This window comes from Cyanistes caeruleus, chromosome 1, assembly GCF_971803275.1.
Source record: "Cyanistes caeruleus chromosome 1, bCyaCae1.hap1.1, whole genome shotgun sequence".
Classification (NCBI taxonomy): domain Eukaryota; kingdom Metazoa; phylum Chordata; class Aves; order Passeriformes; family Paridae; genus Cyanistes; species Cyanistes caeruleus.
Window position 1 is genome coordinate 15,586,322 of NC_141701.1, and position 25,550 is coordinate 15,611,871.

The 25,550-nt window shown below is 42.6% G+C and overlaps 1 protein-coding gene across 9 annotated transcripts in view; it reads left to right on the top strand.

Moving 5' to 3' along the window:
• Positions 1-242: 242 nt before the first annotated feature.
• The window catches only part of TRPS1 (transcriptional repressor GATA binding 1), a 214,762-nt gene continuing 189,454 nt past the window's right edge, over positions 243-25,550 (top strand). Inside the window, exon 1 of one of the 9 annotated variants that reach the window (XM_086879996.1) lies at positions 243-407. The gene's annotated coding sequence lies outside the window, so the exon portion shown is untranslated. Of the gene's footprint in view, positions 408-933; positions 1,141-25,550 lie in introns of those variants that run through there. The other 8 variants (XM_086879971.1, XM_086880015.1, XM_086880004.1 and 5 more) reach the window with 8 other exon arrangements.

Sequence of the window (25,550 nt, forward strand, 5' to 3'; positions counted from 1 at the left end):
TTGATATTAATAGTGTTGGTGTCTTGAAACTGACGTAATGCGGGGAGACGGAGGTCCTGACAAGCGATAACAGTCCCGATAACGCGCCGGCCGCCCCGCGCTCCCAGGCCGCCGCCTCGCTGCCGGCGGGGCCGCCGCGCCGTGCCCCGGCCCGCGCCCCCCGGGCCGCCGCGCCCCCGCCCCCGCGCCGCACCGCACCGCCCGCCGGCGGGCCCGTCGCCCCCTCCCCGCCGAGCGGGGCCGAGGGGGGAGGCAGCGGCGCCGCGGCCCCCCGCCCCCCCCACTCCCCGGCCACCGCCACATAATCCGCGTCCAACTCCGCCGGCAGCAGGAGACGGTTCATGGCTCGCGCCGCGGCTCCACCATCTTCCAGGCTGCCGGGGCTGTTGCTGCCGGTTAATCAACAGGTAAGCGCGGGGGGGCGCGGGCGGGGGCGGCGGGGAGGGCGCCGCGGCCGGCGGGCCGGGCGGGGGCGGCGCGGCGGCGGCGGGCGCGGGGGGGGCGCGCGCGGGGCGGGGGCGCGGCGCCCGCGGCGGCTCGGCGTGTGCCCGGGGGGGGGGCAGCGGGGGTGCACCCCCTCCCCCCAAAAAATACCCCCCCAAAATAAAAACAACAACAACAACAAAAGCGGAGGGTGGGTGAGCATAATCCCAGACAACGGGGGCTGCTCGGATTTCACAGCCTTCTCTCAGTGCATCCCCCCTGCCCCCCCCACCCGCGCCCCCCATTCCCCCCGCCGGAGGGTCAAAGCCATGTGTGATGGCTGGAAATTGGCGACTTCAAAACGGCGGTAGCCCCGCTGGAGTCGGGAGGGTCAAGTTCAGCGGCGGCGGCGGGCAGGGGGAGCAGCCCCCCGGCGCGGAGGCGGGGAGGGGAGCGGCGGCGGCCCCGGGCTGGTGCGGCTCTGCTCTGCCCTCCCCTCCGCGCCGCTCCGCGCCTTATCTCCGCGGCCGCCGGTTCCCCGGCACCGGGGCGCTCGGGGGGAGGGGAAGGGAGACGCGGGGGGTGGAAGTAGAAGACGAGCACAGAGGGTTCGCATCCGATGGGCTGCAGTCGCACAGTCCTGCCGCTCCTGCCGCTGCTGGAAGTTTTAATGGGGATCATGACAAGCGGGGCACAGAGACACCATCATGAGGAGTAGTAAGTTTGGGAAAAACTTTTTTCTTTTTTTTTTTTTTTTTTCCTTTTTTTCCTCTTTGAATTTTTTTTTTTTTCCTTCCTATTTTTCCTCTCCTTTCCCTGGGACACACCGGGAGAGGCCGAGTGCGAGCGGTGCTGCTCCGGGAGGTGGGCTTGTGATCCCTCCCGGTCACACCGGGGTAACAGGCGACATAGTGGTGGTGGTGATTTTTTTTTTTTTGTTTAGATTTTTTTTTTTTTTTTTTTTTTTTAAATCACAGGCAGAGAGACGTAAAACTTTTCCCTCTTAAAGGCGAAGCCCCACTGCCAGCGCTGCGTCCCCGCGCCCGGCTCTCCCTGCCTGCCATAACTTCGTGGAGCGTCTCACCTCCCCGCCCCCCGGCCCGGGGGCTGCGGCGGGGGCTGTCCCCGCTGCAGCCACCCGCGTGTGGCTTTCCGAAGGGAGGAATGAATGGAGGCGAGGCCGGGGCTGGAGGGGCTGCGCGGCGGTGGGCGCTCCGCGGCCGGGGCAGCCGGCGTGGCCCGGGCCGGGCCGGGGGCGGGCGGTCGCGGGTCCGGGGCGGCGCAGGGTCTGGCCCGAGGACTGCGGCCGCTGCAGTGTCCTGGGACGAGAGCGGCTCCCCGAGGGGGCTTGACATTTCGGGGGCTTTGTTTATCGGCCTCTCTGCTGAAAATCACAGCGCTCAGACACCCCGGCACTCCTACGCGGGTTCTAGTGGGGCCCGCTAGTCTTTATCTTTTTTTTTCCACGACCGGTTGTGTTTTCTATCTGCAAATGGCAAACTTCTCCAGTGCACTGACTGAGCTAAGCTAACTAAGTGATAAGCTGGGGAGACGTCTCCCCTCCATCACTTGTTCTCTGCCAGTACGAGCACCTTGCCTGGCAGAACAGCAGCCGGGTCACCCCAGCACCCTTTGGGAACCAAGGCGACAAGTCCCTTCCGAGGGGAAAAGATTGTCTAGTAAAGAAAATGTAAGCTCTTCTGCAGACTATGCTGCCTTCACTTCTTTTACAGTATGCAGCGCATTTTGAATGTTGATGGAAAGAGACAATAATTTAATGCGTCTCAGGTTATATTTAAAAGTAAAGTCTCTCAATGAATCATCCAACTTTTTTGTCATTTGGGCTGTCGCCTTCAAGCGAATCCTATGGATGTTAGTGGCATCATGTTACTTTCCTGTTGATTTTAGTAGAAGTTGAACATTTAGAGAAGACTGCCAGAGTTAAAAATGCAAGGGGCAGTAAAGGAAAGTAATGGTAAGAGCCAGTTCCTGACGTGGACAAAATGAGAATAAAAGTTACAGTAGTCTTCTGAGCTGCAGTCTGTGTTTGCCTCATGTTCACAATCTGTGTGTTAGGTTAGACAGCTCTTCAGATATTCCACCAGAGTGACATTTTAAAAAAAACCTCCAAAAGAGTGAAGGTTGTTTTGTTTTTTTTTGAAGTACTCTGGGTCTATGAGTAAACACACGGTTTGTTTGAGGACATCAACTATTTCCTGTAAATTGTGATGCTGACAAGACTGTCTGGAAATGATATCAACACTTTGAAAGATTTTTTTTTCTTTTTATTTTAACCACGGAATGAAAGTATTTTAATAGTATGGTCAAACCAAACAAGTGGAACCTATCTCTGTAAAGGGGAGAAAAAAGTACTTTTCTTTTTATCTCTTGAATAATGTATACCTGCCTGAGGTTTGCCACAAAGAATCAGCGATTCTGAAGTTTAGTAGTGCATCACTGCCTGTATACAAGTTTAACCTCAGATTGTGACAACAGAAGTCTACTTCACCTTTTTAAAATCAAGGGACGTTAGACATGAGAAAAACAGTCAGTTCTTACTTCACCCTATTCTGTCTGATTATAGCTTTTTTTTTTGTTTTTTTTATTTGTTTTTTTTTTTGTTGCATATAATAACTTTCTCTGTTTAAAACTTTGCATATACATAGTCACAACAAAGTAAGTAAAGGGCAAAGTTGCATCAGCTTTTAAGTTTACATGTATTGCCTGTGATCCTCTAAAACAGACTCCAAATAACACTAAGCAGTCTTTGCCTGTGAGAGTATGGCTTTTTTTTTTTTTATTTCATAGCCCTGTTAATAAAGGAAAAGAATGTAAATGAGAACTTCACAGATCTGAGACTTCTTTGGGCATCAAACACGATGCAGCCAGGTTATCCTTTCATGTTTTTAATGCATTTTTAGTATAATTTATATGGTAGCTTTATGGGTTGACTTACATTTTTATCAGTGAGCATAAATTCAGTAACATTTGATGAATCCCTAGCAGGATTATTTTCTATAATGTCTTCTCTAGCATTTGAAGTAAACTTTCACGGTGTGCACTATTATCATGCATGCTCTGGCTGAGTGTAAAGAATGCTTTTATCTACATATCGTGATAGTGCATTTGTAACAGCGAAGTGCTAATTTTTGTCTGTGGAGTCTGTGACATGCGATTGTTTCTTGTCAAATCTGTCTATTCCAATCATATTACATTTTAATGCTAGTTGACACATTGGGTTTTATATTTTCAAAGCATTGTGCAAACAATGACTAATTACTTTCTGTTCATGCGAATTACCTCTTTTAGCACTTTATCAGGCAGTTGCTTTGAAATGAAACTATTTTACATTACAGTGTGAAAGAGTTAAAAAAATTAGCAGAGACATTTAGGAAAAAACCCAAAATGTAATTACAACCAGGCAACTTTTGGTACGTATTTAAATTTTTCTTTTTATGTGGAACTTTCCTTCTAAGGCTGGGGGGCCTGTATATGTATGAATATTTATGTTTCTTACAAACTCTTGACAATATTTTAATGTAATAATCTTAATAGGAACATTCTCAGATCTTAACTGAAGCCACACTGGCAGTATCGCTTTAATAAAGGTTTGTGGGTAACACCAAATATAACATTGTGAGAAAGATTATGGTTATATGTTTTTGGACATGATAGGCTGAGAATCTGACAACCCTTTTTGTTAGGTGAAAGTATAGTGGAAGTAAATTACATTTTTAATACAGTTTCAGGTGTAACAAACTGCCATCTGGTAGTGAAAGTATTGGCCTTGAACAGAAATATATTCTGATTAAGGTTATTCTAACTGGTGTGTAAAATGAAGCCATTCATTCAGTAAACTGACAACTTTCCAGTGTGTATTTGCCCTTCCTTAATTTAGTTTCCTCAACACAACTAGTGAGGTAGTCCGGGTCTGTTTTTGGCAGTTCTGGGCAGCTGTAAACTTGGATATATTTTTCCCAAATATTATACCTCCTGAGTTAAAAAACAATTGGTTAAAAAGAATAGCAGGCAGGTATGAGAAAAAAAGAAAAGTGTTTCTTTTTTGTTTCTGAAACTTTCCAAAGTTCTTACCTAGTAAGAAAACAATGCTATTTTCAAATACTGGTGATTAATACTATAACCAGTGATGTCTGCACCCATTTATTGTATAAATACCATTGCCTGTTGACCTTTGGATACATTAATTACAGCATATCTGGTCTAGGTTCTATTATTTCTGTCTGTCCAGAAGATAAATAAAGGTGCCCTTTCCAGTCCTTCTGGAGAAGAACTTTTTTTCTTGGTATTGTCATGAATTATGGAGTTCTTTTTTCCTGCCCTGTGCCAATGAAGTTCTCTTTTGACTTTAAAAGATAAGCTTGCATCCAAAGAGAGAATATTTGATTATTTTAAAACTATTTGTGCTTCACTTTTTACGGTACGTCCAAAGTTTCTGGGCTTTCCTTTTTTTGGATTGTGTGTTTGCTAATTAAAAGAAAAGCACAGTGAGTTATATTAGATGATGTGAAGGATTAAAGTACAATTACACCATTAAATAGTAAATGTTTACAAGGGCAAGACATGCAACTACATTTTTCAGATTATGCTTATTATTCACTCCCTGATGTTATTTTGCACCTAATCAATAAAGGGCCTTCCAGAACGCAGCTCCTTCGCCAGTTGTATATGTGCCCAGAACACAAGAAACGCTGCTGGGGCAGAGGAGCACAGGGAGGGAAGGAAAGTGCTGGCATATTACTCTGACTTCTTGTCATGCAGACCAAGGCTCAAATGAAACACGGAGCAATGGGAGGATAGCTCCCCTAGTCTCGATTTAAATCCCCAGTGGACATTTTGTCACACACCAAAAGCGTTGCAAAATCGAACACCATTCCACTTGATGTGTCGTCCAGAGTCAGAGGAGCCTCTGACTTGGCATCACGGGGTTTAGAAGACTATGATTTAGGTGAACTGGCGCAGCTGTATGTAAGAAACTTATAGCCATTATGTTTTATTCATGTTCTGTGCTATCAGATTCTTATTTTCTAGTACCTTTAAAGTGGTTCTTTAAAATTTTATTATAACACCACCAATGTAAAATACATCTAAAATTTAACAGAACTTGCCAGTCCTTCTATCAGTGATTTTTAATATGGTCCTGCTGCATTAACTAGGGAATCCTATTCCTGCTGGGGATGTCTGTATGTGGATTTAGTAAAGCTATCGAAAGAAAATGCTTCATTAAATCGCGTAGCTGCCACGGGTGGCGCTTCCGTAGGACGTTCCTGCAGAACCCAGTTGGTTCCATCCCATAAAGTTCGGTGGAACTTTTTCGTCTCGTAAGGGATGTGTGTGAGTACAGCAGCTACAATAAGATTTTCTGCCTTGAAAATAGTTATTTTGAATTGCAAAGTTTAGTCCTAATAGAAATTTTTACTTTCTTAGCTTCAGTTGATGCATGTCTAATTTCTCATAAGTCTGCTTTCTTTCCAGGCTCAGATCATCTATTCTCTTTTCCTTTAAATTTATTATAAAATTTAATTTTTAAAATGTTACTAGCCCTTTAAAAACCTGTAATAAATGCTTTACAAGTGGCTAGACACCTTCCCTGGTGGTTTAATTTATACAAGCAGGAAACTTTCTCTCCTTCTTTCTCTCTCTCTTTCTTGTTTTCTTTAAACCAACTGACGTAATGCCAAACTTTGCTTTAAAAGAACAGACAGAAGTAATTGGTAGCTTTTAACTTTTAATAATGTTCTGGATTGGTTTTAGTGGCCAAACTGCATTTTTTTTAAATATCAAGTAAAAACGGGCTTGTGGCCTGAGGAAGAAAGGCCCTGTTGATGCAGTTATTTTTATTCTTGTTTTTCAATCTGTTATTAAAAATCTTTCCTGCTGAGCTCTGCTGGATTTCTCCAATTGCTCTTTGTGATGGCTGGTGCATTTCAGGTTACGGTAACTTAAACTGTTTTCTGATTTTTACATTTTTTTTTTTTTTTCTCTCCCATGGGCACTTTGAGATGCTTTATCCTTTTTTTTGTTTTGTTTTTATTTGATTCCCCCCAGCATTCCTTCTGTCTTGTCCAGCATCTGACTCCTCCTTTCAGAGAAACAATTTATTCTGATTCAGAGAGAAATAATGTGTTAAACTTACCTTTGATGGCTGTTCATTGAATATTATTTCCCTAGTATGAGTGTGTTTTACACCTGTTAGTGACGCTGATTAGGAAGATACTCACTAGCCATTGCAGAACACATAAGAGATTTTATCTTTCAGTGTCCACTTTCTGTGTGTTCTCCACCCCGTTTCTTAAAGCTAAACAAGATTTTAAAATATGTTTAGTAATAGTTTCGAGTGATCTGTATCTGTTTGTATTAACTTGATATTAGAAGCAAGAAAACCCAACGGAAGGATTTTTTGAAATAACCATAAAATCCAATCAGTGCATTTTTTCCTCATTTCTTTATTTTGTTCAGGATTTTCTGTCTCTTTTCCTTAATTTCTTTTCTACATCTGCTGGGGTTTTGAGCACAAGCAAACTTTCTACAGTAAAAGACAGAGTTGGGCAATCGACTTTCTTGACGAAGTTGACGTCAGGACGACTTCATAAGTTGGCAAGTAGGAAAATCGTTCAAAGACTGAGTTGGCTTGTGCCAGTTTTCCCTTCCTTTAGGGGAGACACTCCACCCAGTAGGAGGTTACCCCACCCAATGTGGAGAGCTATAATTCAGTGGCAACACTTTAAATGTCAATCCTCCCTAGGGTTTAAACCCCAGACTTGTCTTGCCTCAATCTTTATATTTAATCTAACATTCAATCTGTTGAAGTAACATCTCATCTTCATAAGCACTTCTGGGGCCTGATCCTGCAATTCTCATTCTTGAAAAATACTCACTGTCGTCGGGGGACTTTTGGATTCAGTAAAAGCTGCAGGATTGGCCTCCACAGAGCTGTGTGTGTCTGTGTCTGTCTGTCTGCAAGATTGTGTCTGCCTGATGAATACTGTATAATCCATCTTGTTTAAGATGAAATTGTAAAATACTTAAAAATCTGAAGAAGTCCTGGAGTAATAATGCTATAAATGAGATTTTCCTCAGTAAGTGAAGTGTACGTATTTTTAATTTAACAATTTCCCAGGTTAAAATACGATTTCAAAAAGGGACAACCCTGAAGAATTTAAGGCATTTTTACTATTTTTTCCTGTATTTTTCTATAGCATGCCATAGACATATTTTTGAATGCTGCTTTTAGCAATTTTTTCATCTTGAATGGAAAATGAAAATCACGGCCTGTAGCTTAGTAGACATTGGGATTCTTGGACAATACTGAGAACGCTCAAGGAAAAATTAGGTTTTAGTATATTTTCAAAGACAGTGTGTAATTTTTCTAGGTACATTTTACTTCATTGTGGTGTCTAGTCTCAGGCATCTTTTTCAGATCCCCCACTATATTTAGCAAGGGTGACAATGCAAGAGGGAATGTATAATTTATATTTTTATCAACTCATACAATTGTAAAAATGTTAAGGAAAAATTGCTGGTGTGTTCATCTCTATTTTGAAAATATTCCAGCATTTTTAATTTACTAATAGATCTGGGAAAAAAAGTCTGTAAAAGATGATGCTAAAAATCATCAATGCACTTAGGTTTCTCAGCAAGATTTACTTAAACAGTGCACTTCAGTTTTGCCTCAAACCATTTCAAGCCACCTCTGATCCAAGAATGTACCAGTTCTTGGTTCCTGGAAGATTAAGCATGACAGTTTCTATTATATAATGAACAGCAGTATTGTTTGAACAAAGGTAACATATTTTGATTTGTGTACCTTTTTTTGGCAGCTGGCACTAGAGTGGGTCTAAAATGAGTGGTGATCTAACAGTGTAAATATCTGAGTGTTCTTGAAACACACGGTATAGATGTAGTGTGTTTAAATCATTGAATCTATCTACCTATATTATATAGAATGTGTATGTATGTGTATATACAAAGCCGTAAATGGTGTGTTCTGCTATCTGTAGCCTTCAAATGTGTATCCTTTGGGTATTCCTGACCTACTTTGCAAAGTCTGCAGTCTGAAGTACATACTGAAACTTAAAAAATTAAACATACAGCTTGGTAGTTTACAAGAAAAAAAAAAAAAAAAAAAAAGCAGGGGCATTTTTGCTAGTAGTTAATTAAAAAGAAGAGGGGAAAAAAGTCATGGTCTGCAATGTCTAGTAGACTGCTTTTGGATATCCCAGCAACATTACAGGGATTGTTTTAAAAAACAAAATCTCAACTTATTTAAAAAGAAGTTTGAAATAGATACTGAAGCTAAGTATTGCCTAAAATTCCTATATTCAGATGTGGTTTAATGAAAGTTTAATAAGTTAGGATAAAGCAATTTTCTTTGGGGGTGAAGGGTTTCAGTGTTTCCAACATTGGAATCTTCTTGACTTTCTCACACACCACTCTTCAGGCAGAAGCTGTGAGATGTGGAACATAATCGAAAACTTACTGTGCAGGTGAAATTTTGCTTCATGAATTCAGTTAAAGAAAAAACTCCAGTTTCCTAACCTGAACGTAGTTTGCTTTTCTATTTAGAGTTCTCAGCAGACGTTGGCCAGCTGCAGTTACAGAGTACAAACCAAAAATGAAATACCTGTTGATTGTTGCTGAGCCTTTTCCTCCTGCATGAATAGAGATGGACACACATGCACACACACAATTAATTAACTAAACCTTGCCCCACATACCTGAGGGAAAAGCTTGTGAAAATAGATTAGTCTTACCATGTGCCTTGCAGGTAAACAGTATCTGCCTGTGCTAGAGGAATGGGAGGGAATGGCTGCTGAACAGAGGCTGCCTGCACCCAGCTCTGGAGGCTGAAATCTGGGGGGCCTCAGTAAAAATCCCACCTCTCATTTCAGCTGTTACACTGGTAGGGAGGAAGAAACAGTAACTCATGTCTCCCATCTAATGTATATACTGTTTTCTTTCTGTGGCCTGCTACAGACATCTGAAATTTATGCCATCCAATTAGTCTCCTTTTACGTTTCTCAGATCCAGAGTTTTCTTTAGTACTAAACTCCTTATTTGCATGTTACATCTATCATGAAAAAAAATAATAATGTAATGGATTAAATTAATCCTGTAATAGTTGTTTGAGCATACTGTAGGAATGTAAATAATTTTGTGGCACTGAGCTCATATTTCCAGTCTTATGGGGGGTAAGATCAGAAGTTATCAACAGCAGATATCTGAGTCATTCAGCTACAATAAATCTTCTAACAAATACCCACCCTTTGCACACCCAGAGATATCCTCCAAGACTGTTGAAACTCTGCACACACCTGTATCTTACGTGTAAGTCCACATGCATGACTAGTAGCTGTATCTTCAGCTACAATCAGATAGTATGTTAGGCTACAGCATCTGTAATCAAAGTAGTTCATGGACAAAAAGTTTGATTGTCACTTGATTGCTGCTGGCTGCATGGCCCTCAAGGTTTTCTTTTGCCTGTAGAATGTCCCAAAGAATCATTAGTTGAAAAGCAGTGTGGAGTATGGCACTGACTCCAGCTCTGCCAGAACTCAGGATACAAAGCATTAAGTGCCTCATCAATATCAGGTCAGAAGTGATTGTGGGTAATTAATTTCTATCTAGGTGTCATTCTGTCATAAGTAAGGTGTGCTCTGCCTCTGTTACTCAGTCCTTTTCTCCCTCAGCAGATTGCTGTCTTCGGCTTCCCTATGCGCATACGTCCATTCTAAAAATACATGGAAATGGAAGTCCATCTCTGTTGCATAATTTTTTACAAAAACACCAGTGTTTGTATTGTTCTTTCTCTGAGCCCTTAATGAGTTTAAAGAATTTAATGTGACTTAATGAGGGTTCTTATTCTGTTTCTGACACAGACACTAATGAGGGAAAAGTAGAACAAATTGAAAACCAACTTTTACTTGCTAGTTTCATGATGTCATCAAATGCAGGATATTACAACTCTTGGAAAAATTTACAAATCTAGGCAAGAGTCCATTTTACATCACTGCCTTTTAGTTGTTTGTGACATGAGGCTTGCTAGCTGAAAAACAAAGCGTAGCATAACTTGACTTTTTAATTTTTTTTTTTTTTTTAATGTTTAGAATAGTTTGGGTTTTTTTTTTTTTGGCAAATGATTTTTGGAAAAGTGAATCTAACCTGCTTTGTTTGTCAACCTGGTGGAAATTTAGATACTACCAAAGATTGACCAAATCAAAGAGATTGATTAATCCCTCTGATTGTGGCTCTAATCTGCCCCTTGTACTTGGAAGGGACAAAACTTCTTGTAGCTTCATCTAGAGTAAGATCCAGTTCTCCTTAGGCAGCATGTAATTGTGTTGCAGTTTACTGAGGTGATTTTTGGGGCTTCATGTTGCACATATTGGAGTTTGCTACTTTACAGCAGTTCGCTGGACTAAGGACACAATAACAATATTTTGCAATATGCCACCTTGCTTTTCTGTTGCCCCACTGGGGATGGTCAAGGAGTATTTCACTGCATGAAGCTGCTCTTCAGCAGGACTGCAGTTGGTATGCCACCTTTAAAAGTGATTATTGTATTTGAAAAACAGTTCATTTCCCAAAGGGGAGTGAAAACTAAAAGTCGGTTTCGGAAGTGCACCTGCTTCTAAGCCCTGCTGCTACTCACTGTCTTCATGGGCTTGCTTTTATCTTGTCCTCACCAACTTCTCTCCAAAAGGCTTGTAGATAGCAGTGAAGGACAGCAGTGTAGAAATAGTGACTGAAGGTCTGGTATGACAGGTACATATCTATGGAAGCAGGCTCTAATGCCCTCACCAGGTTGCATGCCATGCCATCAGGGTGTTTTTGTCAGGCCAAGGGATGCAGTGACTTTCATAATCCGCAAAATGTGCTTTTGGTATAAACAAACTGCAGAAAGTTGCAGCATAGTACATAAAATATTTCCTTATAACATCTGATTTTCTTTTTTATCAGCAGTTAGTATTTTTAACAATATCAGATAAATTGCACAATGTTTGATTTCTTAGGCTGATATTAACCCTTGGCTCCTCTGTGAGGGATTTTATGGCTTGGCATTTTATTTTTTTACAATTAGTTTTTGGCTTTATATTTTCAACTGCAACAAAAGTTAGCTAAAAATTAATAATAATTTGAATTGGAAATACGGGCATTTTTGACCAACTTTCTTAATAGAAACATAAGAAGAAAGTAACTTGTTTGGTTGGTTTTTATGTATGTATATGCGTGTTTGTGTTATGTTTTTTTTTTTTAATAAAGGTTTTCATAATTTGGTAGTTCAACAAACATGAGTATATTCTGAAAATATTTCTCACAAATGGCAGGTCTGAGTTGATAGCTTGTAGGCAGACAGAGTCTAGAGCCGCAAAACTATCTTCTGGAGTTTTAAAACACTGGAAAGTAAGATTTATTGGACCTTAAATATCCCAGTGGTGCAGATTTATTTGGTGTTCATGGCAGTCTCAGCTTAACTTTCCTTGGAGATTTGTTGTGGTACTGCATTATCTAAGGAACATTTAAAATCGTTTGTCTAGGGTTTTTTTTCTTCAGTCGTTCCTCAATTTTTATTTGTGCATGTGAAAATCTTTACTAAGAAAGATGACCTGGCAGCTCTGCTGAACTTTACGCTGCAAAACATTTTACCTGAATAGGAGGAAATTAAGCATTTGAAAAGCTGACATTTTAAAAGATTTTTGTATTTATAGTGATGCATGACAGTGGCTAGTTGTTAGTGGAAAGGAGCTTAAAAAATTTTTACAGGAGAAAGAAGCAGCAACTGTGGAATTTCTTTTAATCGGGTGAATGAGCCTCGTGGTTAAGCAAGTTTTACCTTCTTGGGTCTTCAGAATTTATTGCCAAAAAGGCAATATACCTGAATGGAAAGAGAACTAAGATATTGTAAAATCCACTCATTCTGACATGCTCTTACTGCACATGAATACAATTTATTTATTTTTTCTTTCCAGCAAACTGACTTCTGTCAGAAGGAATTTCAGATTAGCCCCTACCAGAGTAATGCTGCCATAAACCCTGTGCTGCTCACCTGTATCTCTCTGCAGTGTGATGGTCTGTGGTAGTTTTCACAGAGTTGCTGTGCTGCTTTCAGTCTGGAATGGGACTGTGTTGACTTTACTTTTGCAGAAAAAGTACATTTTCTTAGAAAATGCACTACATGAAAGAAGGAAGGGCAAGGAGAACGGAGGGAGAATGCTCTGATATACGAGCTGAGATTATGGATGTTGTAATGCTGTTTTTTTTGTAGGACTGTAGAAAAATCACATTGGGACCAAAGTTCCTGTGGATTACCATGCGATATTTATTACCATTTTCCTGTGTTTTCCCTGGTTAGGATCTAATCCTTCAATGTCTGGAGCTGCATGGAGCTAAGAATTTGTCCATTCACAGAGGAAAATCTTGCCAGCTATGGGATTTCACAATACTACCTGTATTTATTCATTCCCCCTTCTAAAATTTCTGAGATCAAGGGGATTGAGAGTAGAAGACAGAGATGGAGGATAGGTAAACTAAAGGAGTAGCAGGGGCACATATCTGCTCAGTAAACAGTGTTTACTGATTACTGTTTACTGTCAAGCAGATTACTGCATTTATATTTCTATGAAGCAACCCGCATGCAGCCAGTGCAAAGGAATGAAACGAAGTTGTGTGCAATTCTGAGGTAACTAAAAGACATGCTTGTGACATACTTCTAGCAAAAACCATTTTCAGTTGCCCAGTACCCTCCTCGAACGCTGTAATTTTGTGAGTGACACATTTGATTATGAGCAGCCATCAAAACACTCACAGGCATCTTGTTTGGAAGAAGAATGTGCTTGAATTAAATATTTGCAGGCCAGAGAAATATGTTGATTTGTTCTTTTAATTTGTCATGTTCCTGGTCTTTTTCAATTTGTTCGATAGTTATTCAATTTTGGAGTTTATTTAAAAGAGATGATAAAGTTTACACTTTTGCATTCCTTAGTTGTGCAGAGCTTCCATTTGCTTCCTTGGGAGAGTTGGTCTGAGGAAGAGCTGCTGCCTGCTTTTGCCTTGATATGGATAGGATGTGGTTAGTATAGGGGTCTCCTCATCCTTAAATCTCCTTTATTGCAATGAACTCGTCGCTTCCTTGGTGAAGGGATTTGCAATCTGATTTTCAATCTCTTCTGTCAGGTTTTAGGGAACAGTACGAACTGTCGTACTAGAGCTGGTAGTAAGGAAAAGGAAGAGAATCTGGGCACATCTTGCCTCTTTCTTAAGGGAAGCAAGATATAGGAAGCCCCTGCTCAGCTTGCCTGGTAATGTTTTGGTTATTGTCTTCTCATGATGACATATGCATGTAAAAAAACACAGAAGTTAATATTTACTTTATTGGCGCTTTATCGTTAAGCGTAGAGACCTGACAGTTTCGTGGTTAAGTGCCTAAAGTTGTTTTTGGCTTTGCAGTTGTTGAATTAATCACTGCAAAGCTAACTAATTGTGTACCTTTTAAAGCTTCCCTCCTTACTCTTGTAATGAAAGGGAGATAGATATTTTGCTCTTTCTGACTTTGGAGTTGGGCTATCCCATTAACTACTAGCAGCAAGCTCTTCAGCTTTTATTGAGGTACCTCAGGAGTCATTCTAGTATATGGTGAATTTACTTACTGATCCAGTTATTTATAGCCTTCAGTGCCCATGCTATAGAATGAGCAAAATGTTTTTTTAAAAAGTGTTTTAAAAGTACTTTTTACAGTTGTATAGAAAATGCTGGCTCTTTAATTCTGAGTTTACAGATGGTAGTACTGCTACTGTTTTGATTTGTGAGAGACATTATCTTGGTGTCTTATTGAGATGTTTTGTAGCCAAAATTTAGAGTTTAAATTGATTTTTTTTATTTTAAATTTTTTTCCTCCTTTAATGTTAGACATGGACAAAAAAATGACAAGGTTCTCATCTTTATAGTGAGCTGTATGTCAGGATTGATTGAACTGCAGCTAGTTAAACTCCTTGGTTTTTAAGAAAGATGAAAAAGTTGCTGCAAAGATTAGCATAATTTCTGTCAACAATTTTATTAAGGCAGAGACAGAATCAAAGGTTGAATGGACAAAGTTGGGATTTTTGCCACCTGGTTATTTTTTTCTGAGGCTGTGTAAGTTGTTTTTTTTTTTTAATAAAAAATTAATGTAGAATTCAGTGTTTCCCACAGGAGAACCTTCACAGATTTAGCATAAAGAAAGCGCATTTTAATTCAAAGACGCTGGTACATTTCTTAAGGCTTTGAAAGCAGTAATCCAACAGGTATATAAAGCTCTAATGATAAATATGATGATATTTTTTATCTATGCTTGTTAAAATATATGGTTTATTTTAGTGCATGTTTAGAATAATACTATTTATTTGACGTTTATTCTTTATTTTAAAGACAAGTCTTGGCTTCTCTATTTGCTTTTTTTTTTTTTTATGTCAGCTGGCTCATTTCATCTCAAACAAAGGTTTCACGTCAAGAACTTTTAATAATTTAAAAAGAATCTCTGATTGCAGTTGGAAATTTTGTATATATAACTTAACTAACAAGTCTGTTTATTGTATGGGAGAGGCTCTAGCGATATTATTTATCTCAGGGTCCGCATTATTGGAAGGCAGAACTAATGACAGTGAGTCATGCACACTGTATATTAATGTAGTCCACTTTCAGCACTATATAAACAGTATTGTAAATACACACCTGCAGAGTGTCTGCAGTTACATGGTCATGGCACAGAGTCCCTCTGTGCTCCCCTAATACATGTCCAGTATGTATCTCTGCGTATCACATCTTGCTAACCCAGGCAGCATACTACAGCTGCTGTTCCTCTCGAGGAGGTGTCTGTAAAATGAACACTTGCAAAACCAAAATTCTGGGATGGCTTTAAGCAGAACGCATGGGCGTACAGTAACCCAGTCTTTTCGTACCTGTCCAGTCCTTGTCCCTGCACAGGGCTAGCTGCACAAGATGAGCTGTGTGTCAGTCTGAAATGTAGGCTGATCCTCTGGATAGGACAGAAGATAAGGTGTGACATCAATAATTGTGAGCTTTCTTGGCTTCCCAAAGAGGGATGTAGTGAAGAACTAGTCAGAAAAAGACATTATATAAAAATGTCTATAAAAAAGTCTAAAAATGTGACAACTACACTAGCAGCAGGTTCTTTAATTTTCATTAAATAAAGAACCTGCTGTAGCAGGGCCCTCATCCTAAACTTCTCCTTTATTTCAGTAAACGGCCCTGGCAATGCCATCATCTCCCCTGTGGTGTTTGCATACACATATTCGGGGTAGCCTGAAATCTGAATACGAGCTGCTGGTTGCCTGCGGTAGCTGAGGCTCCTTCCCTCCGCTGCATCTTGGAGCCTCTTCAAGCCCATGGAAGAAATCCTGTGCTGCTCCCAGGGCCCAGTTCTTCCTAGAACTTCCTGGGGCTAGAGAGACTGCTGGTTCAGGGGAGACCAGCGTGTCCCCTGGCCACCTTCACAGGGGTGGCTCTTCACCCTGAGCTGTGCCTGCCCCTCTGCGGTGGCCCTGCAGTGTCCTTTGAGCAGCTCAGGCTGGCTCCCATCCCGGGGACGCTCCTTTGGGTTTGCCAGTGGCAGCCACCGCACGGCTGGGAGAGGGGCTGGGAGAGGGGCTGGGAGCGGGGCTGGGAGAGGGGCTGGGAGCGGGGCTGGGAGAGGGGCTGGGAGCAGGGCTGGGAGTGGGGTTGGGAACGGGGCTGGGAGAGGGGCTGGGAGCACAGTTGAGCAGGGCTGGGAGAGGGGCTGGGAGCGGGGCTGGGAGCAGGGCTGGGAGAGGGGCTGGGAGCGGGGCTGGGAGCGGGGCTGGGAGAGGGGCTGGGAGCAGGGCTGGGAGAGGGGCTGGGAGCAGGGCTGGGAGAGGGGCTGGGAGCAGGGCTGGGAGCAGGGCTGGGAGAGGGGCTGGGAGCAGGGCTGGGAGAGGGGCTGGGAGCAGGGCTGGGAGAGGGGCTGGGAGCGGGGCTGGGAGAGGGGCTGAGAGCAGGGCTGGGAGAGGGGCTGGGAGCGGGGCTGGGAGCGGGGCTGGGAGAGGGGCTGGGAGCACAGTTGAGCAGGGCTGGGAGAGGGGCTGGGAGCGGGGCTGGGAGCAGGGCTGGGAGAGGGGCTGGGAGCGGGGCTGGGAGAGGGGCTGGGAGCAGGGCTGGGAGAGGGGCTGGGAGCAGGGCTGGGAGAGGGGCTGGGAGCACAGTTGAGGAGCGGGGCTGGGAGCAGGGTTGGGAGCACAGTTGAGGAGCGGGGCTGGGAGCAGGGTTGGGAGAGGGGCTGGGAGCACAGTTGAGGAGCGGGGCTGGGAGCAGGGTTGGGAGCGGGGCTGGGAGCACAGTTGAGGAGCAGGGCTGGGAGAGGGTCTGGGACCGGGGGTGGGAGCGGGGCTGGGAGCGGGGCTGGGAGAGGGGCTGGGAGCGGGGGTGGGAGCGGGGCTGGGAGCAGGGCTGGGAGCAGAGTTGAGGAGCAGGGCTGGGAGCAGGGCTGGGAGCACGGTTGGGAACGGGGCTGGGAGCGGGGCTGGGAGCAGGGCTGGGAGCGGGGCTGGGAACGGGGCTGGGAGCAGGGCTGGGAGCGGGGCTGGGAACGGGGCTGGGAGCACGTTTGGGAGCAGGATGCTCGGGTGCCTGTTGAATGAGCCAAGCAGGGACCAGTGCCGGATTTGGGGCCCCCATCCCCTCTGCGGCAGGCCGTGCAGGTGGACCCCACGTTTTGGGCCGCTGACATCCATGGTGTGCCCTGGGGAGGGAGAGGAGCCCCTGTCTAGCACCCAGAATGCTGGAGGGCGGGAGGGAGAAAGGGATCTCCTTTTTAAAAGGAGTTGTTTTTTTTCTCACCCCTGTTCTTTATTCATAAACCTAACGCAGTTTCACAATTCCCAGACATGTAAAGCTGCAGGGCTTTTTTTGTTTTGTTTAAATCTTTCTGAACCAGCCAAATTTTTGAGGTTGGCACGAGGTGCAGCCAGTACCATGGCCTTCCAGGGCTTGCTTGGTCTAGAAGTCTGCAGATGTTTTCTGCTGGATCTGACTCTTAATGAACAAAAAAGATTTTGGCGTCCTTATTTATTTATTTTCAAGGGGAAAATGTGGTTTAAAACGTTGATAATTATGTTTTACATGAACTACTCAGACTTTATGTGACTGTATGGGAAAATGAATGCTCATCAATTTAAAAAAAATTCTTTATTCATAAAGCATTCATATTTAAAATGATCTTTCTTTTTTTCCCCCCCTCCTCTCCTTAATGAAAACAGGGTTTGAGGAGTATTACAAATAATTACGTTTTTTTAATTACATAAGAGTTCTGCATCAGAATTCTTGAAGACGGCCCACTGTGATCCTTTGGTGAAAATACCAGGGCTTTTCAAAAGCTTTATAATTATCTGTTCTCAGTGCTCCTCTCTTTGCAATATACACATAGAAACTGAAAAAAGGAGAAAAAAAAATATCCAGGAGGGATCCACCTACACATGTGCATAGGTCAGGCACATACGTCTCATTCAGAATGATTATTTTTCTTTTGCAGCCGTCAGGTAGTACTTCCCAGCTTGTGTGCTCTTTCAGAGGGAATACTTATCGCAAAGCTGCAGTGCATTTTAATCAAGGTTCCCAGAGTAGTTTACAAGCAGTAATTGCCTCTTAAGGACAGGATGAAGTATTATACCCATTGTACTGATGGGTGAGCCAGGGCACAGGGAATCTAAATAACTGCAGTGTTAGTGCGCCAGTGGCAAAGCTGTGATCAGAGCTTGGGTGCCTTCACTCCTGGTGCTGCTAAGATACCTCCCCTTCAATCCACCAGTCTTCCTTTCTTAAATCCAAAAAAGTCAGACTTTTACATCTTTTATTATGTATTATATGGGAAATGCTGTACTTGGTCTGAAGTTGATGTAAACCTGTGTGAATGTGCTCTTGTTTTATGTGTTTGCAAAGTGTGAAGGCCCTTGTGGCAGGACTTCCCGTGAATTTTGAACCTTATGCTTCTCTGCTGTCTTCTGTGGCTCCGGTAAGCCACTGGATCATCCCCAAAATAGCTGCTGTGGCGTCTGCTACTGATGTATCACTGCGCTGTGAGTGACAGAAAGAATTCCACTTTTCAGCACAACAGTTCACTTGCTAAGTGATTCCCCAGCATGATACATGCTCTGTCTTGTATTTAATTATCTTATAATTATCAAAGCAGTAATGAAGAAGTGTATGGATCAATAAAAACAACTAAAAATTATGAAGGAGGTGACAGGCAGAGTCCGGCTGTTCTTTGGATGTTAGTTTCCATTTTTCTGAAAAGCTTTTGTCTTTTTTTTGAAAACAACATCAGAAAAAAGGATTTAAGTTGTTATAGTTTCTTCCTAGCTGTGATGATCCTGCATATTTTCTCAGTGCTTTGCGATAGGTGGTGTGAGTGCTAATGAAAGTTTGTATTGGAGTAGTCCCTAAGAATATGATCATTGTTACAAATTTATTAACACCATGAAAGATTTCCTGTCCTAAAAAATCTGCCAGCAAACGTCATAATCTTGAGTGGGCAGAACCCACTGTGGGTAGGTTTGACTGAGCCCCTTTGACAATTATATCATTTATTTAACTGTCTATCTTTAGAAGTTGGGAGGCTCACCTTTGGTTTCAGAGGTATGCTGAAACTCTTGCGCTGCATACATGGTGAGGGCAGTAGAATACCAGAGTGCTCGCTTGCCTTTAACTACTAAATAATGTGGTTGCACATGACACAACAAGAACAGAGGTATAATCCTGCCCTGTGAAGCAGGTCACATGTTTCAGGTTCTCTCTGTAATGTATGCAAAGTAGCTGCTTAAATCATTATGAGTGTGTAAATCACCATCTTCATAAACAATACCATCAAGGTACAGTCAGGCAACATGTCTCTTATGGGTTGACTGGAGCTGGAATTTCTTTCAGATGTTGAGGAGGTACGTCAGTGCATGTGAAGCAGATCTGTTGCTGCAGTGTGGTCTCTGCAATGTTTTGGATTTCTAAGATGAATATTGTTTAAGCTGCCTTCTTCACATTGAAGTGCAGTGAAAGGAGGAGGACGTGAATGAGGCAAATGAGCAGCTTGTATGATTCAAGGCTTCCATGAAAAATTTGCTCCTTCTTTTTCCTCTGACTTCTTAAGTCACACAACTGATACCCATTTATTTCTCTGCATAAGTTTAGTAAGTATTTGAAGTTCCTGTTCCTATGGCTGTTGTGCATTTGGGGAGGAAAAGATGTGTTGAGTGGTGTGTGAGAATCCTATCTTCTGTTTTAGCCATCATTTCCCTGTATGGGTTATGACACTGTTTTTTCTGTTTTTCTTTAACATGCCGATGTACTTTCTGTAACTCCTAAGTAACACTCCACACCTCTTTAACGCAAAGCTGACTAGTTCAGTGCTGAGTGAAACTGAAAGCGAGACTAATCTTAAGAATCCTGCTGTACTTCTGGATAAATATTTGCCATTATCATTATTATTTGTTATTGCTATTATTATTTGAGCTTGTATTTTCTTGGGGGGGGGGGGGGGGAGAAGTAGATGCATTGTATCATCACCTCCCCACCCCCAAATGTTTTATTTTGAATCACTTTAAATAGTTGTTTGGGGCGTCTTTATTACAGTGAATCATGTCTTTAATATCTGTTTTAAGCACACCTGTGGTGAGTTCATACTAAGGCAATGGAACCTTCTTTCATTTGCTATCATGTAGTACTTTTGCATCATGTGAAATGCCCCTGTTTTATAAACATAGATAGACCTTCTGTGCTGAAATCCTTTCCCTCAAATGTGTAAGGATCAGATAGTTCTGCTAAAAACATGAAAGCAGAGATGGTAACTCCATAAATGCAGTATATTCTCCTTTTGCTCTGAGATACTCTGGCTCTGAGTTAAAATTATCCAACATGAATTTCAGAAGAAATACCTGTGAAATGGCAACTGGTAGAAGTACTGATAGAGCTAAAGATGCTGGCGGCGGCAGTCTGGTCTGTAAGTGCTACTGCAACATCGGTTTTCCTACTTCCTATATCTGTGCTGTGTCCATTGGTAGTGGGAAGAAAAACACAAGCAGCACTCATCAACTTTCAGCACATGTGGAAACAAAGCTAAAGAGCAGTGGCATCCCCAATGCATTGGCAATTTGCTGAGAGCCTGCGGGCTGCATCTCATTTGCATTAAAAATGCGGAGATCGCTTCTGCCTTTATCTTGACCGGGGGACGTGACTGGTATGGGCAGCAGTGCCCATTACAGCTTGTTTTACTTGGATCCCCGTGGGCTGGGATCAGCTAGAGCGCCGTGGGACGAGACCTGCCCCTGGCCCCGGGGCGCGTCCCCGCGGCGGGCGGGGGCCCAGCGCAGCCGCCCCCGGCCCCGTCCTGCCCTGCCCAGCGCTGGCTCCCCCGAGCTGCCGGGCTGGGGGCTACGGGAGCCTCCGCTGGGCCTTGGCAGCTCGGTGGGCTGCTCTGTGCCAGGGCTTTTCCATCCAGGCCCGGGTGAAGCGCTCCTCCTGGAGCGTGGAGCTGCTGCTCTGCTCTGTCTGGGGCTGTGCGGAGCGCTGGGTGAGCCAGTTCCCGGCACAGAAACCCTTTTGTGTGTTTTTGAACCAGTTTGGTAATGAAAGACAAATTTAAAAAAAAAAAAAAAAAAAAGGAAAAAACCCCCAGCTTGTGCCTTTCAATCGAGATAACTGTTATCTCTTATAAAAGTCTACATAAGTGTAAGTAATTGCCTGCACTTGGCTCTGGTACAGTGGAAAAGCTGTGATCAGCAAACCCGCATTGTACTGGGAATGTAAAGGGAAGTTATTGGATGATACGGGACGTGTTGGCCTTAATTCCTGTCCTGCATCTCCTGTCTTGTTTACTTTCTTTGCAAGTCTTTTCAAGGCTTAATAACAGCGTTTAGGGAATGGGCGAGGGGGGTACCACGCTGACTACGAACGACGAAAGTTTTCTTGGAATCGCCCTTAAAAACAAAAAGAAAATAAAGAGAAGCCCGGCCGTGCTGCGGCGTCAGTCCGGCAGCCTTTGTTCAGCGCCGAGCCCTCTGGGTGCGTGTCGCGGACGAGCATCACCGGGCACGGGGCGGGCTCCGGCGGCTGTGCCCGCCGCGCAGGGAGGGGACGGAGCGGGGCTTCCCCCGCCCGCTCCGGCAGCAGCGGGGCCGGCCGGGGCTGCTCAGCGAGCCCGTGCCGGGGCTGCTCAGCGAGCCCGTGCCGGGGCTGCTCAGCGAGCCCGTGGCCGTGCCGGGGCTGCTCAGCGAGCCCGTGCCGGGGCTGCTCAGCGTGTCCGTGCCGGGGCTGCTCAGCGAGCCCGTGCCGGGGCTGCTCAGCGAGCCCGTGTCCGTGCCGGGGCTGCTCAGCGTGTCCGTGCCGGGGCTGCTCAGCGAGCCCGTGCCGGGGCTGCGGGTCACGTTTGCAGTCGCATGAAGCGCTGCGCCGCGCAGCCGCCTCTCGCGTGTGTCCGCGTCCGTGTGCCAGCGCTGGCTCCCTTATCGCAGGAAGTGTTGCGGAAAGCAGTTGCTCCCTCTCTCTCTCTGCCCGGTTCCCAGAATGCGGTGATTAACCACTCTTCCCCCCGCGCTGTCACTGAAGTGCTGGGCAGAAAACAGCAGTCACGGTTGTGCCGCTCCAGCTTCAGGACAATCCTCTCTCCCTTCCTTTCTATCTCTCTCTCTCCCCATTCCCCACGCCCCTTCCCCAATAAACTTAGAAAAGGCCATTAGAATGGATATAGTCTCTTTTTGTCCTTCCTTCTGAACACTTTCATATACGCATATATATACATGAAACAACGTGTTTTATGTATACATATGTGTATATAAAATAATATGTGTATATATATTATAAATTTCAAAATTCTGTTCTACATTCTGTAGTGATAAGCCTGAAGCAAGTACAACTTTTGCTGTTAATAGGCTGGCCCTTTCAGTGACATCTTTGGAAATCACTTCCTTGTCCACATTTTATGGATACTTTATTGTAAAGAGGATGTAAGTCAAATAATTTTGCATGGAAAAAAAACCCTTTAAACCCAACAGTCTAGACTGAAAGGGAGATACCAAGATAAATAATTATTTTCATTTAATACTCTTGGAATTGACTTGTGATATCTCATTTAAAAATTCAATCTTATACTGGTATATCACACTTGTACATTTAAAAACCCATAAACGGAGGTCGTAAGATCTTTGCATGCTCAGATGCTGTGTAGTATCTCAGTTTATAAAATGAGTATGCCAAGAAGCCCAGAGACTAGCATTCCCTTTTGGAAAATTAATCCTTTAATATATTTGTTTCCAGATTTTGGTCTGCAGACACATATAATCATGGTATGATACTGATCTGCAGTATCTTATCATCCATTTAGGGGTTTTAATTAAAAGTTTGGTGTGAAGGCTACGTAGTGGTTCCCTCTTATGTTTGAAGTTTGACAGTGGTCCATGATCCAAAAATTTAGGAATGTTCTTTCTGGAGAATTAAGAGTCCTAGATCATTACATTCTGCTTTCATTTCATCCTGTAATTTTTTTCCCTACTTTCAAACATGATTAAAACCAATGAGAAAGGAAATATTTGAAGTGATTTGCAAAGTTATTTGATTTTTTATAAAATTACATGGTGTGATGTGCTGTATGTGCCAAACTACAGACAGACTTTCAGCTCCTAAATTAAGTACATTTTTTGTTCTGGTTTAAGCCCATTGAGAATTCTGCCAGTTAGGTTTTTCTCTTCTGTGATCATCTCGCGCATAATAGTCTGATGTTGCAGATACTTGCAGGAGCACAGCAAAACTGGTAGCATCATGTATGTGGTTTGATTTTTTAATTTATAGTATATTAAAGCATATTTCTATCCCGAAAGATGTTATATGAAACTACTGCAGTATATATTAAAACAGTCGCTGGACTCCTAGCTGATCTAATATGAATAACCAAGGTACGCAATAATTAATGCTTAAGGATAAAAAAGGTCTTCTTTAAAATAGAAAAAGCTGTATTTAAAAAAATACACTTAAATATATACCTTTTAAAATAGGACTTTTGGATTTTGATCAGTGTTAAGGTATAAGTCTACACAGCTTTATGTACTGTTTGATTGTGTTTATTTACCTATCTGCTGCCAAAGTTTTAAGTAATGTCATAGCACAGTCCTGCTGGAAGTGGCTATCTAAACACCTGGGACTAGTTTGTGGAAGCGATCAAATTGGCTTCTGCCAGAGGCCTCCTATGATGGTGCAGTGATACTATTTTCTCCATTTTACATTCTGTTCATTGACTCTCACTTTCAAAGCTAAGATTACCAGAAACAAAAAAAAAAAGGCAACAGAAAACTTATTTTCCTTTTCTATTCTATGTGTGAAAATAAAGTGTATGATAGTGAGCTTTGTTACCTCTAGAGGTGATAAACCAAAACAATTGGATGAACAGTGCACAGTGAACAGCTCACATGTAATTCTTCGTTTAAATTACTTTTTAATGCAAAACGGGTTTTGTAAATGTCTTCTTTTCCCCCTTTATGCATACCTCAGACATCATTGAACTGACAAGCGATACTTTAAAAAGATTTTTAAAGATTCTTAAAATAATTCCAGCTTTCATAAACCATAAAGAAACTTTCTTATCCAGTAAATACGAAACATGGAATGAAATCTGTGCTATGTATCAACATAGAACTGTATGTAAACACAAAAGATGTTGTTGAGCAGTGTAACTGTTTGATTAAGAGCATATAGCTACAATGAACACAAGTCACTATCCAGAGAAAGACTCCTTCTTTTGATAAAACTACTACATTTTAATAATTATTTCCTGAGTTCTCACTTTTCAGAAATATAGTGAAAACATATGTAATTTCTTTTAACCTCATTGAATGTGGATGTTGATGGTTTTGGCCCGCCAGTTTAAATCAGAATTAAAACTAGCAACGTGTAAGTTGCTGGTACTTACACTAATAAAAACCTATTTTAATGTAGGTAGCCATCAGTACAAATAATGCAATGAATTTGAAATATGTGTGTACTTGTTTCTCTTTACTTTCTGAGGTATTTGGCACAAAATAATTTTATTTCTTTAAATCAATAATGTGTTGCATTTATTGGATGGTGCATGGCACAAACAGAAGTACCATTTTCAGATTTTCTATTTTTTAAATGTCCCCTAGCCAGGGTATTGTATTAAGAGAAGTTCACAGTATGTAGTTCAGAGTATATTCTTCCTTCCTTAGTCTAAAACCTTGAGCAGATTTTTCATCCTGATCTTCAAATGCTGGGACTTGGAGAGAATCAGCCACAGTTACTTACATAACACGAGAGAAAATGCCAGGGGGGATTGAGTCCGGAGATTGGAGTTCTTAATATCTTGAGCAAAGGCTGTGGAAACAAGGATGTACTTTTATATTAATTAATTGCAGAGCATTAAGACAATAATATCAAACCTAGAAGACCTCTTGTAGTTAATCATGGCTTTGCTGGAATAGTATCTACCTCCAACTTCTCCAGTGCCCCTCGTGATAAAGGCTGGAAGTGTGGGGATGAGTGACCAATGCTTTGTGCTCTGTCTGCTCACGGGGTATAAAACAGTGCCAGATGAAGATCCTGCAGTATCAAGAAGAAGTATTCAGCTGAGAACTGTTAACAGAAACAAAATAAAACAAAACAAAACCAAAGAGCAAACCAACCCAAACCAAAGTTGTCACAGCTGTGTCCTTTTAAGGTCAACACCAAAAAGACTCTTGTCAAGTTGACAGAGGGAGATGACTTACTGATGTAACCCAAGGCAAAAGAGATAAGCAATAAAAATAGTGTTACATTTCTGTTTGATGGAGTGACTTCTCCTGACAGCTTACAGAGAGAACCAAGCAGAGACATGCACCAAGTTAGTTACTGTGACAGTGAAGCTGATAAATCACATAGAAACTTGATTGTGCCAATTCCACTGGGCTTTGGAGCCTGAATTTTGCTATATTTAATAAGGGCTTACATAAAATCATGAAAAAATGCCAGACCTTAATTTCACTGAAATAAAACTCCTTTCTATCAGGTAAAAAGGTAAATATAATTTATTTCTAATAGTGCTCTTCTGTAGTATTCATATGTGGACATAA